The 17,738-nt window shown below is 35.8% G+C and overlaps 1 protein-coding gene and 1 long non-coding RNA gene across 4 annotated transcripts in view; one reads left to right on the plus strand and one right to left on the minus strand.

Moving 5' to 3' along the window:
• LOC143257102 (solute carrier organic anion transporter family member 74D-like) overlaps positions 1–17,738 on the plus strand; it is a 52,935-nt gene that overhangs the window by 6,507 nt on the left and 28,690 nt on the right. Inside the window, exon 1 of one of the 3 annotated variants that reach the window (XM_076515333.1) lies at positions 9,307–10,046. The exons of the other annotated variants lie outside the window; for them this stretch is intronic. The gene's annotated coding sequence lies outside the window, so the exon portion shown is untranslated. Of the gene's footprint in view, positions 1–9,306; positions 10,047–17,738 lie in introns of those variants that run through there. 3 annotated transcript variants of the gene reach the window in all.
• Positions 10,108–13,225, minus strand: LOC143258211 (uncharacterized). The gene is made up of 3 exons (XR_013032197.1): positions 13,133–13,225; positions 12,829–12,960; positions 10,108–10,282 (listed from the first exon to the last, which is right to left on the minus strand). It is a non-coding gene; the product is annotated as an uncharacterized LOC143258211 (long non-coding RNA).

Consider the following 17,738-nt stretch of genomic DNA (forward strand, 5'->3'; position numbering starts at 1 on the left):
CGGTTTATTACATGGACTAATCTGAGGGGCGCGGGTTCGAATCTCTGTCACACCAAACATGCTTGTACTTTTAGCCGTGGAGGAATTATAATGTTACGGTCAATCCTACTATCCATTGATAAAAGAGTAGCACAAGAGTAGGCGGTGGGTGGTGATGACTAGTTGCCTTCCCTCAAGTCTTACACTGCTAAATTACAAAAAGGCTAGCGCAGATAGCCCTCGTGTAGTTTTGCGAGAAATTCAAAAAAACAAACAAACAAATCTATTGTACCTACAAAAGTCGGACTGCGATACAGAGCTAAACGATTTACTACTGTACCTACAATAGACAGACTGCTGTCGACCTAAACGATTTACTACTGTACCTACAATAGACAGACTGCTGTCGACCTAAACGATTTACTACTGTACCTACAATAGACAGACTGCTGTCGACCTAAACGATTTACTACTGTACCTACAATAGACAGACTGCTGTCGACCAAACGATTTACTACTGTACCTACAATAGACAGACTGCTGTCGACCTAAACGATTTACTACTGTACCTACAATAGACAGACTGCTGTCGACCTAAACGATTTACTACTGTACCTACAATAGACAGACTGCTGTCGACCTAAACGGTTTACCCCCGTACCTACAACAGTAAGTCTGTGATGTAGAAATAAACGGCTTTCTAATATACATTCAACAGACTGATGTAAAACTAAACGGTTTACATACTACATTCAGACTGCTGTGGGACTAAACGGTTTACTACTGCACCTACAACAGTCAAACTGTGATGTAGAACTAAACGGTTTATTACTATAACTACAACAGTCAGTCTGTGATGTAGAACTAAACGGTTTATTACTATAACTACAACAGTCAGTCTGTGATGTAGAACTAAACGGTTTACTTCTACAACTACAACAGTCAGACTGTGATGTAGAACTAAACGGTTTACTGCTACAACTACAACAGTCAGACTGTGATGTAGAACTAAACGGTTTACTGCTACAACTACAACAGTCAATCTGTGATGTAGAACTAAACGGTTTACTGCTACAACTACAATAGTCAAACTGTGACGTAGAACTAAACGGTTTACTTTTACAACTACAACAGTCAGTCTGTGATGTAGAACTAAACGGTTTACTATTGCAACTACAACAGTCAGTCTGTGATGTAGAACTAAACGGTTTACTATTACAACTACAACAGTCAGTCTGTGATGTAGAACTAAACGGTTTACTTCTACAACTACAACAGTCAGACTGTGATGTAAAACTAAACGGTTTACTGCTACAACTACAACAGTCAATCTGTGATGTAGAACTAAACGGTTTACTGCTACAACTACAACAGTCAATCTGTGATGTAGAACTAAACGGTTTATTACTATAACTACAACAGTCAAACTGTGATGTAGAACTAAACGGTTTATTACTATAACTACAACAGTCAGTCTGTGATGTTGAACTAAACGGTTTACTTCTACAACTTCAACAGTCAAACTGTGATGTAGAACTAAACGGTTTACTGCTACAACTACAACAGTCAATCTGTGATGTAGAACTAAACGGTTTACTGCTACAACTACAACAGTCAATCTGTGATGTAGAACTAAACGGTTTACTATTACAACTACAACAGTCAGTCTCTGACGTAGAACTAAACGGTTTACTACTACAACTAAAACAGTCAGTCTCTGACGTAGAACTAAACGGTTTACTACTACAACTACAACAGTCAATCTGTGACGTAGAACTAAACGGTTTACTGCTACAACTACAACAGTCAATCTGTGACGTAGAACTAAACGGTTTACTATTACAATTACAACAGTCAATCTGTGATGTAGAACTAAACGGTTTACTATTACAACTACAACAGTCAGTCTGTGATGTAGAACTAAACGGTTTAATATTACAACTACAACAGTCAGTCTCTGACGTAGAACTAAACGGTTTACTACTACAACTAAAACAGTCAGTCTCTGACGTAGAACTAAACGGTTTACTACTACAACTACAACAGTCAATCTGTGACGTAGAACTAAACGGTTTACTGCTACAACTACAACAGTCAATCTGTGATGTAGAACTAAACGGTTTACTACTACAACTACAACAGTCAATCTGTGATGTAGAACTAAACGGTTTACTACTACAACTACAACAGTCAATCTGTGATGTAGAACTAAACGGTTTACTGCTACAACTACAACAGTCAATCTGTGATGTAGAACTAAACGGTTTACCACTGTACCATAGATCACTTAGAGCATCAACCATAGACCAGTTACACCATCAAACACAGACCACTTACATCATCAAACGCAGACCATTTACATCATCAACAGTTGATGAAACAACACTAAAGATCTATCAGTAGACTGTTGATGAACCAACACTACAGATCTATCAGTAAATAACTGATGAAACAATACTGCAGGTCTCTTAACATTGAACTGGAGAAATAAATCAAAAAAATATTTATCAGTGCTCGATAGCTCTTTCATCTTAATCTGTTGGAAATTCTGTGAGTACTGAATAAAGTTTATTGTCTATATAAGTGTGCAAATTGACGTAAGTAAACTTATTTTAGTGCGATAACAATAACTGAATGTGTTTTATGTGACTTAGAACATCAGCCAAACATATATAATATACCAGCATCAATATAAGTGGTGACATTTATGAATTCAGGCTAACAGCTGCTCCGAATATTTTCTGTTTACGCGTTTATAAACTATTGACCCAGTTTAATAGATTAGTAAACTAATAAACGAAAACAAACGTTTGTCGTGTTAACACGTGACTAATATCAGTGTTTTAATTCTTTCAACATGTTACTGGGTTATCTGTATATTAAAAGTATAAATGTTGATGTGTTAAGTATGTGTGTATGTATAGACTTGATTCAGTGGAACAAACGTCCTTCTCTTCTCTCACTTTTTTCTTCACGAAGCGGCCTGTGCTGTTTAGATACTTATTGAGTAGAAAGCCCACTCTGGAGGTAATATATACTACTAGTACTTAAGTGACCATCTGTCTAGGTACTATGTAGGTCACTGTGTACTACTGGTACCTAAATGACCAACGATCCAGGTAGCATGTACTGCTGGTACTTAAGTGATCAATGTTGAGGTAGTATGTACTATTGGTACTTAAGTGACCAACAGTTCAAGTAGTATGTACTACTGATATTTAAGTGACCAACTGTCGAGATGGTATGTACCACTGGTACTTAAGTGACCAACTGTCGAGGTAGTATGTACTACTGGTACTTAAGTGACCAACGGTCCAGGTAGTATGTAGTACTGGTACTTAAGTGACCAACGGTCCAGGTAGTATGTAGTACTGGTACTTAAGTGCCCAACGGTACAGGTAGTATGTACTACTGGTACTTAAGTGATCAACTGTCCAGGTACTATAGCCTACTGGTATTTAAGTGACCAACTGTGCAGGTAGTATGTAATATTGGTACGTAAGTGACCCTACTATCGACCAAACGTGTGTTATTCGACCAAACTTTGTTTATGGTAACTTGTGAATTACCTTGATTAAACTAGTGTTCCTATTCATGTTTTTGTTGTTGTCTAGAGTCTTCGTGAAAATATACAAAAGGACGATCTATACACAGTCTCCTAGACAACAACACACATCAACAGTTATTGTCTGACCAAATGGTGGATCTATGCCATCTAACACCTTATTGACGGCCATGAGGCGTTTTTCTAGTCAACGAAGATCTGACTCTGAATCTTCAGATAGTCCGAAACCGTAGGTCACTAGACCACATCTACTAATTTATACAAATGATCTGAGTGTCTGATAAAGAGAAAGTTCATTCAGTTATACTCCAGTATGTAGTTGAAAAAGTACGAAAAATCTGACGATGCACGTCAAACTGCATTCATCAGAAGTTTGCATTTGTGGCTACGGTTTAATCTTTAGTTTACTTATCAATTTATTCCAGGCTACGAGACGTCTTGCTTTTAAGCATACGTGAGTTTTGTTATGATGAGCATACGAGCAACAATCAGATGAGGGTCAGGAACAGGTAACTAGCCGTCATTGTCTAGACAGTAAGCTGAGATAAACCTTCAACAGCTTCAAGAATTATTTTGTAGCTGTTACCTATCTATCGTGCTGCTCAGAATACAAGGTTCCATTCTGATCTGAATGTTCACTGTTGTGAACAAAGTAAAAGTTCGATGTAGTGGATGTTAAAACTAGTATACAAATAACGTTACGTTTGTGTACTGTTATGGGATAACACAAGAAAAACAACAGAAGGTTGACATAGTGTGTAAGTGTGTATTGTATGAGTAAAGGATAAACGTTAAACCTAGAATAGCTTGAAACACAAATTTAATATACAATAGTTTGAAGACAAGTAATACGTACAGTAGCAATTATGACACACCAGACATCAGACCTACAATCACTTGTAGGACAAACCAGATCTACAATCACTTGTAGGACAAACCAGACCTACAATAACTTGTAGAACAAACCAGACCTATAATCACTTGTAGGACAAACCAGACCTATAATCACTTGTAGGACAAACCAGACCTATAATCACTTGTAGAACAAACCAGACCTACAGTAACTTGTAGAACAAACCAGACCTACAGTAACTTGTAGAACAAACCAGACCTACAGTAACTTGTTGAACAAACCAGACCTATAATCACTTGTAGGACAAACCAGACCTATAATCACTTGTAGGACAAACCAGACCTACAGTAACTTTAGAACAAACCAGACCTACAGTAACTTGTAGAACAAACCAGACCTACAGTAACTTGTAGAACAAACCAGACCTATAATCACTTGTAGGACAAACCAGACCTATAATCACTTGTAGGACAAACCAGACCTACAGTAACTTGTAGAACAAACCAGACCTATAATCACTTGTAGGACAAACCAGACCTACAGTAACTTGTAGAACAAACCAGACCTATAATCACTTGTAGGACAAACCAGACCTACAATAACTTGTAGGACAAACCAGACTTACAGTAACTTGTAGGACAAATTAGATCTATAATTTCTTGTAGGATAAACCAGAATAAACATATAGGAAGGGTACTTTCTTTTATGCTAATTTATGAGAATAGATAAATAAATCTTGTTAAATGACGATAGGTGTTTGACTGATGTCGAATACTAATTTTCTCCAAATATTATTGAAATATAGGTGAATAACTTGTAACAATACAAACAGATGGACATAACCAGAAAAATGATAGGTTAGAGGTCAAATTAGTAGATAAGTAAGCAAGCCAAACACCACACGTCACACAGAGAGATAAGTAAGCCAATTAAAACTCCATACACACGATTTACAATTGTCTTCTACAAGAGGCCTGGTCCTTTTCTAGGCTACTGATGAGGGGATAGAAATCGACGAAACCGATCCTCTTACGTGAATCCAAGAACAGGTTTTATCTGTAAGAGAATATGTCATTGTAACAAGTGTGGAATCCACAAACAGAATTTATTAACAAGAGAAGACGCCATCTTACCAACTTTAAGCTAAATTCAATTATATTTCTGCGTGATGAACTCGATGTCGATGTGATAAGGACCAATTTCGAAAATAGATCCGCGAAGTATGAAACAAGTGAGTGATCATTCAATATCTAAGAAATGACATTAATAACGGAGGGATTGGCCATTTCCTGATTTCAAAACTGGATTCGAAGAGATAACATCGATATAGTAAATATTATTGATGATTTATCCAAAACTAGAAAGGTCTCAGTGTTATGAGAATTATAAGCAAAGACAACCAATGACAAAATGGGGCAGTTCATCAACAAAGACACAACAGACAACCAATCAAAATCTAAGACACATCACTTGTGTGGGTCCACTTAATATATTTCATACAAACTAGACTATGGAGAACTATCCCAGAACTAATTATAAAAACTTCATTAACTAAAGCAAGGAGGAATAGTTATCTTATAATAAGTTAACCGTCCTATATATACGCCATATCCAGTGGCGACTAGTCCTTTGGCACAATACCTTGGCTGATCAGACCGACTGCTTTCACACATGAATCAAAATGATTTATTTTGTTTTTCAGTTGATGCGAGTGTATCTGAGAGGCTAACAGTGAATAATATTTAAATATAAGGTACGTTTTTGTATGAAATTATAAATCGTTTCCAACTTAAATTCATTTGTTCTCCATTCCCTAAGATGTTATTCCTTGAGAAAGACAAGGGAATTTGTTTCTTCGACATGTTGCAAAGCAATACAAAGGCTATACACCCTAGCCAACTGTAATTTTAAACTAATAGAGGGCAGCCAGCTAGTTAATAGCATCTACCTCCACAACTCTATGGCTACTGCAAACAAATTGCGGAATTTTATCATCACTCTTATAACACACACACGGCCCCAAAGTGCAAAACAGATTTTACGGGTAGGGACGTGTATCATGAACCAACAGATTCACATTTCGGTACTGTAACCGCAGGGTCACGCCTCGACCACAGATAGTTAGAAATTCATTCAAAGTTTATATGCATTCAGTGTAGTTACTGTTTGTTTGTTTGTTTTTTTGTTTTAGAATTTCGCGCAAAGCTACACAAGAGCTATCTGCGCTAGCCATTTAACAGTGTAAGACTAGAGGGAAGGCAGCTAGTCGTCACCCCCCACCGCCAACTCTTGGGCTACTTTTTTACCAACGAACAGTGGGCTTGACCGTAACATTATAACACCCCCACGGCTGAAAGGGCGAGCATGTTTGATTCGACGGGGATTCCAACCCGCGACCCCCAGATTACGAGTCGAACGCTTTAACTCACCTGACCATGTGTGTGTAGTCATTGACAAGTTATTTGATTTAAAGGGTCTATATTTGGAAAGGGTATTGAACTCTGGTGACATTTTGCTATGGTGACCTCGTTAAATCAGAGAAGAAAAAAACTTTGAAGGGAAGTCTAATGTAACTACTTTCGCTCGCGGCTCCGAGCACAAGTCCATTCAGTGACATCTATTACACGATCTACCAAGTAATCCCAGTCAGGGTAGAATAGTTTTGTATGTCACGTCAGATGACTTACCTTATTAAGTCTTATCATATGTCGTTATACGTTAACAGTAGAACCTTAAGTCAAGATTACATTTTAAATGAAATATTGGGGATTAACCAACATGAGCTGAGTGAATTAAATCGTGATATAATTTCGATATTTCATTTTTGACCTAGTCAGCTTGTGTATACATATCACTGATTTAAAATAAAATGAAATCTCCACTACTAACTACTGAAATATGATTATAGTTGTATCCCTACTAGTAAAGTGATATTTCCCCAGAGTGTTGTGGATATTCTGTGTGTCTGATAGAATAAGTAACATGATGGATAAACAAGGCAGCAGATCACCAAAACTACAAAAATGGATATGGCTTGAACCCAAATTGCTCTGAATCTCTCTATTTTTCACTCTCCAAGCTGTGGATATGGCAATTGTCCTATGTTGCCATTTAATGTGTCAAAGTAAATATAGATCTTAAATATTTAGATATTTTTATATAACCAACCTACACTTTTATATTATTAAAAATAACATTAAAAATGAACTTTGTTTGTTTGTGGCTGTCTGTTCAGGGATCGAACTCGGTGATGAAGTTTCATTACTTAACGTATAACAACAAAAGCGATAAAGCACGTGGAACGACTTACAGATATACAGGTTGCACTAATTTATTATGGGGAGAATATAATACACTGAATACACAAACGTACATCACTGATATGGAATACCTTACTTGCAGATCTGTCGTATACAGTTGTGATTAAAATGAAGTACTCGTATTAATACAGTGTTCTTACGTAAAGTTATATGTTAAAACCAGAAAGATAAAGAAAGATGGAAACAAATCAATGTGTTTGTGAATCAGACTAAAGCGCGTTATTCGGGTTAAATGAACATATTAGTTACATAAATGGAGATGACAAAATAAGCCAAAGGATTTGGTTAAGCCTTTCCGATAATTCAATCAATGAATGTAAAAAAAAAGACCAGTTCTTTTGGTAATACAGATCTAGCTCGTCATTATTTAATCCCTGTAGTTTATAATGAGCTAATACAGATCCAAGTCGTCATTATTTGATCCCTGTAGTTTATAATGAGCTAATACAGATCCAAGTCGTCATTATTTGATCCCTGTAGTTTATAATGAGCTAATACAGATCCAAGTCGTCATTATTTGATCCCTGTAGTTTATAATGAGCTAATACAGATCCAAGTCGTCATTATTTGATCCCTGTAGTTTATAATGAGCTAATACAGATCCAGCTCGTCATTATTTGATCCCTGTAGTTTATTATTACAGATCCAATCCCTGTAGTTTATAATGAGCTAATACAGATCCAGCTCGTCATTATTTGATCCCTGTAGTTTATAATGAGCTAATACAAATCCAAGTCGTCATTATTTGATCCCTGTAGTTTATAATGAGTTAATACAGATCCAGGTCATTAGTTGATATATGAGATTCATAATGAGGTAATACAGATCCAAATCGTTATTATTTGAACCCTAATGTTAATAATTAGCTGATACAGATCCAAGTCGTCATTATTTGATCCACGAGGTTGATAATGAGCTGATACATATGCCTTAACGGGAAGTCGTAATGCAGCTGTCCTAGACATTACAAATATTCTATAACAGCGGGCTGTATATCTGATCATTACGAACAGCTGTTACCAGTTTTAAGTTTGTTTTGGAAATTCTCGCAAAAGCTACAGAAGGGTTATCTGCGTATAGCCATTCCAAAGTCTGAACTGAGATCAAAGGAAACGTCATAACTACACACCGCCAACTCTTGGACTACTCTTGTCTAATCAAAAAGAACTTGACAGTCATTCTTATAGCATATTCACAGTCTCAAAGAGTGGAACGTGTTTTAGAGACAACGAGTCGCGAACAATTAACGGATTCTTAGCATAAGACACTAATGTGTTTTACTCTGTTGCACGTTATTGAGGTTGGCATCACTTACCAGAAATATTAATCTAACGAGAATGTTTTCGGTGATTTCACATAATCAGCTTCTGGAATGTCGTCGTTCAGTGGTGAGGATTACCTTGATTCTATACTAGCCTCAATAAAACCGGCTAACCCTCCTTAACGGGAATGGGTTTAGCAAATTGTTACAACTGTTTAAAGATCACGTGAATGCGACAATTTATATTTCTGAGTAGGTGAGACAAACGCGCCAAATTTATGCTTTGAAATGGGCCTACAGTTGAGTAACTTTGTAAAGGATCCAGAGTTTTGTTGCGGTGGAAATGTTTCTTACTTGAGTTACGTGTCAGTGTTTGTCGGTTTTTTTAATTTCGCGAAAAGCTATTCGATGGCTATCTGCGCTATTAGAAGTGACAGACTAGAGTGAAGGCAGCTAGTCAATACTACCCACCGTCAACTATTGGGATATTCTTTATCCTTTAAAAAGTAGCGAGATTGACTATTACATTGTTACGTCTCCGTGGCTAAAATAACGAGTATGTTCGGTGGCGAGATTCGAACCAATGATCTACAGTTTGTGAACTGAGTGTCATAATCACTAGGCCTGTGTGAGTGTAAATGAAATAAATAGTATACCAGTTAAGGATGTGAATCCCAGTACCGTTAGGAAAGTAAACACTAGATGTAGGCCGTACAACAACTACACTGAAGTACCACCATTGCCCCATTTCTAGGCCGCCTATCCATGTCACGTGATTTCTTCGGTTTCCTGGCAGATTTTATAGCCCAACTCTGTGTTCAATAGCCTTGTTTTTTATTGTCACGTAAGATTCACACTATTTCAAAGTTTGTATTCAAATTTTTCCCTGTTTTGTTTGTGATAGAACGTTCCTTAAAGAATCGAAGTTATTGCTGAAACATCACGCAAAGCAAACGCAATGTTACAAATACGTAATGGATGCAGTTTCTTATAATCCCGCGAGTTTGGATGAAATTTACCGACAATACGTGGAAACGTTAGATAAATATCAAAACTTTAAATAAAGAGGTAAGTTTAAAACATTTACATTGTTAAAAATAATGCATTTACTGAACGTATGAATGAAATTTTTTGTGAAAAATACAGTTTAATATTTTATTACATCGACATAGTCCAACAGAAGTACAACAATATTTATAATAAAGTTAGAAAAATTACCTTTATAAGATAACTTGTATTTCAAAAGACGATTCACCATTACGGATTCACGAGAAGTGCGGTTTTATGTACTAGTAATGAAGAACCTACAAAGACAAAGTGTCGGTTAAAACAATTATATATTTGTTGTTTTTTTCTGAATTATTATCAAAAGTCTAAATCCATTTGTCATGCACCACAAAGCATCATAACTTATAAACACTTCGACTAGTGGTAATAAATGATACTACATTCTTTTTGTAATATTACTCGTTGTATAGCAGCCATAAATTCCATCATTAAAACTGAAAGTAAAATAATATTAATTTCAGTCATGGACTGACATAGTTTCAGCTTCCGAGCAAAGTCGATGATAACCGAACTCTCTGAAACAGAGGTTCTATAATTGTTTGAGGTTATTCACCCCGACAGAACGGGCTAAGCCCGCCTTGCATCACGCGCTAGCACATATAGCAAGATTGTTTATGCGTATCGCCTGGATATATAAAAAACACTGCTTCTCACGTGCAGTAAATTTTCATAGTTTTAACACGTTGTAATTTAGAGAACGTTTAATTTAGATTCAAGTGTCAAACTAAAGGTTATATAAGTCAGTGTACTGATAATAGTTCTTCCCTTCTATTCCTTAGGATCCACAATGTATGAAGGTATATAACGTGTGGTAATCTTATACACCCTTTTAGGAACAACATTCTTTATTTACACATTTCTATATTATGTACCATTAAATGATCAGGTCGAATAATAATCAGTACGAGTTTATGTTCTGACACGAAACCCTCGGGTCCTGGAAAGGTCGTCTTTCTCTCTTCAGAGCATATTGGTTTGCTTAGTTACTGTGAAAAAAAATATTAAAACTAAGCATACAATTTGGTGTTTCTATCCACCGCTCAAAGTGTTGACGTGCTTCATACTTACTCATCTATCTGTTTGGAGATAATTTTATGGATAGAAACAGTAAGTTCACGTTGTGAGAGCCATCTTTATGAGAGAGTGACTTCACTTTTCTCTCTACTTCAGGTACAGGAGCAGATCCTACCAAATGACGTCATATAATAATCACGTGATTCTATCCGTACATGTACAAAAACACTGTTTTTACCTAATTTACGTATAGCGTCTGACTACACGTACACGTATGTTGGAGTTACTCTAGTTACATCTGTAAATATACCAGAATAACTTCCTATACGGTACAATTACTCTAGTTACATCTGTAAATCTAAGTGCTATAGAATTTGACTTTACAGGACAGGAGATGAAAGACATCCGTTCTGAACTCATGCTTTATAAACATATTTGAATGATTTGAAGTGAAAAGTAACATGTTATTTGAGTTAGTACAAATTATACCATGTTTCACACTCCTAGCTCTGTCTTGAAAGCTGTCAGTTTATACAATATCGGCAAGCCTACTTGATAAGATTACTTGTGGAATTACATTCTTTTATACTATTACCAATGAAAGCTACAAAATATGACAAAACAAATGTTGAAATTTTCAAAATTTAAGCCAGCTTCAAATGCGTCCAAAAACAAAAGCATCTTGTATCTTTATGACGTGGTTTGTAGAATTACTCGGAGTGTTTTCTTCAAGTACAAACTTTTGAGATCCAATTATATCCGCAGCTAATGAGGATTTATTTCATCTTGTTTCTTAGTAAAGTATCATTAGGGCCATCAGTTATAGTAGGTTAATCCTTGATAAGGCCATTCACGTGGAAGATAATGTCGCTTGTCCAGGTATTCTCATCATATTCTAGTGGCTTCGTCGTGCATCTAGGTTTGAATAGCGATCGAGAGATGGTTACAGTTATTTACTTTAATAATATTGGATAAAATTCATGAATTTATAGATGTTAATGCACCCAGCAAAGATGGCTGGACCAGTATTGCCAGCTTACAGAATTCCTGATTTTTATACAAGGACTTCTTGATTGGTCTATTACCTTACTTTAGCATTGTTGGAATCCAAATGTACTTGTACTACGACAATCTCAACATCCATACCTGTATAACTTGCTTAAACAGACACATAAAAATATACTTTAAAGCATTCTCAATACCATATCTTATGTTGTTTAGATAACCAGTATTCTCGTATTCTTTGTACATCGACCCCCATATCTGTAAAATGTGGTTTTGTATCGTTTAAATACTAACATTCGTATATATCTATACTGTTTAATCAGTAACGTCCATATACCTTTGTACTGTTTAATCAGTAACGTCCATATACCTTTGTACTGTTTAAACATTAACACCCATATATCTCTACACTGTTTAAACATCAACACTCATATACATTCATACTGTTTAAACAATAACATCTATGTACCTTTATACTGTTAATCAGTAATGTCCATATACCTTTGTACTGTTTAAATAATAACACCCATATACCTTTATGCTATTTAAACATTAACACCCATATATCTCTCACTGTTAAAACATCAACACTCATGTACCTTTATACTGTTTAAACATTGACACCCACATATATTTATACTGTTTAAACACTAACATCCACACCTATTAGGAAGTATTAGTCACGATAACATAAATGTGTTATTTTATTCTTTAAGACATATCATTTTGTATCTAGGCTGCTTATCGTTATTTAGTTCCATACTTTACATGTTTTCTGAATTTTTCGCCATTTAATTAGTTTTCTGTCTCAATTATTCCTTCGTTTCTGCCGCATGCCTTCACTGAACTGGTGGAACATCCCCAAACTTCTTCGATTTCTGTACGGCTCGAGAGACTGGAAGAAATAAATAGCCTACAGTTAAAATGATCTTACAATGTAGCGAGTTATGGTTGCCAGGTTAATTGAGAAATAAAAGGTATAAATAATCAAATAGACTTGTTCGTAGTTTCATGTGTTAATAAAATAAATTCCTTAAGTTCACCTGGTTTAAATAAAAACCAGTTACCTATCTACATTCATAATAAATCCAGTCACACTTTGCCACGCAACTTGTTTAAACGGATCTTGTTATAGGCTTACTTCTAACTCGACCTTTAAGACTTTTTACTTGAAGGTTAAAATAAGAGCCAAAATCATCAGTTCTGAACAGGTTATGAAAGTTTGAAAGAATAAAAAGCAAAATTATCTTTACATTTACCTAATGACATATTTGCTTTCGATGGAACTTATAACTTAGGAGCGACATCTATTGATCGCAATGTATAATACATAGACGAAAAATATTTAAGCTTTATACTAATAATTTGTAACAGAAAATGTTTTGCAAAATAAAAATACGACTCGCTGCTAGTGATATTTGGTAAAAATAACTTAGATTATTTTAACACTTTAGTACCTCATTTAGAAGTTCAAATGGAGCCGAAAAACATTTGATGCAACAGTGTTTGCCAAAAATATTACACAATTATCAGACGATTTACAACGTATAAGCAAGCCCTTTAGATACACGATTCATATCCAGAGGTTTGACTAATCATGTGTCTTAGAAAATAACAATTGTGGTTTTCATGTTAGAAATACTGACCTGTGAAAAGAACTTGGCTGGCTGAAATGTCTCATGTTTATGTATCACGTGGTTATTTTCTATAAAAATTCGTAACATTCGAGACGAATCTACATTTCTAACATTTTTGTTTTGTAGGTACAATGGATAATGTTTTAAACTAGATACAGAGATTTCATTTGGATTGCTAAAGTATATAATGAAGGTCTTTGGAAGGTTTTTTACGTTTTTTAAATCTGTGTATGAAGATTTGGTATACTGGTATGTTTATCTTGAAGAGCTTTGAGAGGGTTTTTACATTATTTTAATCCAGGTATGAAGATTAAATATCTATATATACAAATAAACATATTATTTTAAATGTATTTCTTACCCGAAGATGTCCTGATACTAAAGGTCGAAACGTTGTAATCACCAATATTAGAACTCGCATAACTCAAAAATTTGTTATTATATTTTAAAATTAACTTCTACATTTTCTGAAGCATTCCAGAGGGTCAATGAACAGGGTCATTCATAAAACGTTTAATGAACCTCAGTTGAGAGAATACAGTTATAGTAATTCAAAGGTAACAAAATAAAATACAAACTACACCACTGTGCAAGATATTTGTCAAGTTACGGGATTGATGGGTTCGGGAGCTTTTAACCTCGTTCTATGTGTACACGTATTTCAACGGAGTTGATGGCTGATTGGAAGGAAATGATACTTTTAAACAGACATGTTGGATAAACAGATTCCCATGCTTATTCTTTACACATTGCTGCACGACAGAAGACTTAACAATATACATTGTTTTAATCAGTAGTATTTAAAAGCTTTTTGTTTAATAAAATACAAAGAATAACAGTGAAGAGCCAGAGCAAACCAAATATGTCGTTCCAATTACAAAAAGACCCCTAAACTTTATTCTGTATAATAATCTTGGAAATCCGTGTTACCCAAACCTATTTACACTTTACGTTTTCTCTGCTAAAACAGACTAAAAACGTTTATTATAAAGCTTTAACGTGAAATTATGACGTAAAGTATAAAAACTTTCGATTATACCATAAAGCTCCTTGTTAGATCCTACCTACTTCATCTTGAAGAGTATGAAAACCTTTCAAGTAGAGTATCAATCGATCTTGGTTAAGACGAAACCCTATAACCCGACCACATTATAAACATTTTTACTTATTTCAATCAAAACTTCTTACAACCTACGTGTTCTAATAACGTCACGAATCGATCTTGGCTGTTCGACAAGCGGTGAAGCTATACTTAACTTGAAAAACATTTTACAAGTTATAAGGAACCTTTAACATGTCTGAAGTTAACTCAGTAGGACGCCTGCATGGTTACCATAGTAACCCGAGCGATGGGCTTCTATCCAAATATTCAAACTCTCTTTCTGTGGTGCATATAGTACGACCTAACAAAAAGACCAAACAATTGAAGTTTATTGTGAGTTAAAAGAGAAAAACACATTCGAATGAACAGTCACCTTACGCATAGAAACACGAAAAAAAAAGTACTGTAGTCGTTGGTCATTTCACAACTGGGCACGTGTTGCTCGTGCTGTCCTCATCATCTACTTATTACCGCCATCTGAAAGGGAAACTGCCTTACCTGCTACAGAATATTTAACGCACGTATGTTTTAAGTAGGAGATTGTTTTACATTTCTTGGACTCGCATTTCATCGTTTTATTACGGCATTCGTAATGTAACTCATGGTTAATTCTTCCATCACACGGTTTAGTTACTAACCAGAAGCACCATGGTGTTAACATATTATTTACGTTTGAGTAACCCTGAGCAACAGAAACCCTGCAAAAGATCGGTGAGTTATTTGTACATAACGGATGGAATTCCGATTATTTGTTCTGCTTTGTTTGTGTTATCTACTTACGCACTCGCAACTGCTTTTTCTTCAAAGAATACAAAACTATTTGCAATTCTGCAGCAAAAACTAAATAAGTTACTGATTCTTTAAAGAAATAAAAAATATCGGAATATATTTCTTTGTTATTTAAATTTCATTAAAGGTTCATATTGAGTTTTATTAAGGTCGTTCATTTAACCAACATTTAAGTGTTAATCTGCGAACGTTTCGAAAATTTTGACTTTCTGTAATTTCTAACACTAACCCTCAGAACACTGGTATTTCTTATAACACTGAAGGTAATTTTTATTATGATAATCTAGCAGTTAGCAAAGGACAAAACAGACGATGTATGGCTATCTCTGGTCAAATAACCCGTTATTTTAAAAGATGAAAACTTTACTTAGGCGTTACTACCTTAACTTTGGCTCAGCATGGCCAGCTGGGTTAAAGCGCGCGACTCGTAATCTGAGGGTCGCGGTTTCGTATCCCCGTCGCACCAAACATGCTCGCCCTTTCAGCCGTGGGAGCGTTATAATGTGACGGTCAATCCCACTATTCGTTGGTAAAAGAGTAGCCCAAGAGTTGGCAGTGGGTGGTGATGACTAGCTGCCTTCCCTCTTGTTTTACACTGCTAAATTAGGGACGGCTAGCGCAGATAGCCCTCGAGTAGCTTTGCGCGAAATTAAAAAAAACAAACAAACCTTGACATACTTGGATGTATATATACTGGTATCGTGTTGCTACCTTAACCTACTCGGATGTATATATACTGGTATCGTGTTGTTACCTTAACATACTCGGATGTATATATACTGGTATCGTGTTGCTACCTTAACATACTCGGATGTATATATACTAGCATACTGACTACTTGGTTCTATTACGACATTCCACAGGGAAAAAGTTTCCACACACTGTTATAAATTATGGATTACTAAATGGTCTGTTACCTCTATGTGTCGTGTCTGCATATACTAGTGGGCCTCTTCCTGTGAGAAGTGAGCTAAGACAAACTACCCAGTCCTGTCTTTGTGCAACTCTTTCATATCTCTCCAGAACAGTACCTATGTCATATTTCTGTTCATCGAATTTAGGCAGCTTGGGTTGGCTGGCCATGACCCTATTGTCATTCTTGGGTCCTTTATCTTTCTGTTGGGTGAGCTTTGTAGTTGAGCGTGCTCTATCTTTCTGTTGGGTGAGCTTTGTAGTTGAGCGTGCTCTATCTTTCTGTTGGGTGAGCTTTGTAGTTGAGTGTGCTCTATCTTTCTTTTCGATGAGCTTTGTAGTTGAGTGTGCTCTATCTTTCTGTTGGGTGAGCTTTGTAGTTGAGTGTGCTCTATCTTTCTGTTGTTTGAGCTTTGTAGTTGAGTGTGCTCTGTCTTTCTGTTGGGTGAGCTTTGTAGTTAAGTGTGCTCTATCTTTCTGTTGTTTGAGCTTTGTAGTTGAGTGTGCTTTATCTTTCTGTTGGGTGAGCTTTGTAGTTAAGTGTGCTCTATCTTTCTGTTGTTTGAGCTTTGTAGTTGAGTGTGCTCTGTCTTTCTGTTGGGTGAGCTTTGTAGGTGTGATCTTTCTGTTTGAGCTTTGTAGTTGAGTGTGCTCTGTCTTTCTGTTGGGTGAGCTTTGTAGTTAAGTGTGCTCTATTTTTCTGTTGGGTGAGCTTTGTAGTTAAGTGTGCTCTATCTTTCTGTTGGGTGAGCTTTGTAGTTAAGTGTGCTCTATCTTTCTGTTGGGTGAGCTTTGTAGTTAAGTGTGCTCTATTTTTCTGTTGGGTGAGCTTTGTAGTTGAGTGTGCTCTTATTCTTTTTATTTCCAGTTCTTCATCTCTCCCATTTTCTTCTTTCTCTCTTTATGTTCTTAATCTCTCTATTTTTAGTCTCTCTCTCTCTCTCATTGTCTTCTTTTATTCTTTCATCCTTTCTTCTGTTATCATTCATCTCTCTCTAGTTATTGTTTAACAAACTGTCACACTTCACTGTCTTTTAACCCAAAACGTTAACTTCCTTCTTTACGTTTATCAAATCAGCTGACATTTTTATGTAGTGTGATTATAATCTCCACACTATTTTTGCTACCACTACAATTGTGCTTATACAGATCCAATTATTTTTCCTGTCGTTCACGGTTTCTTCTACCGCTTCTTACCAATCTATAATTCTAGCTGGCTTGCCAAATGTCAGG

Source organism: Tachypleus tridentatus, chromosome 7, assembly GCF_004210375.1.
Source record: "Tachypleus tridentatus isolate NWPU-2018 chromosome 7, ASM421037v1, whole genome shotgun sequence".
Taxonomy (NCBI): Eukaryota; Metazoa; Arthropoda; class Merostomata; order Xiphosura; family Limulidae; genus Tachypleus; species Tachypleus tridentatus.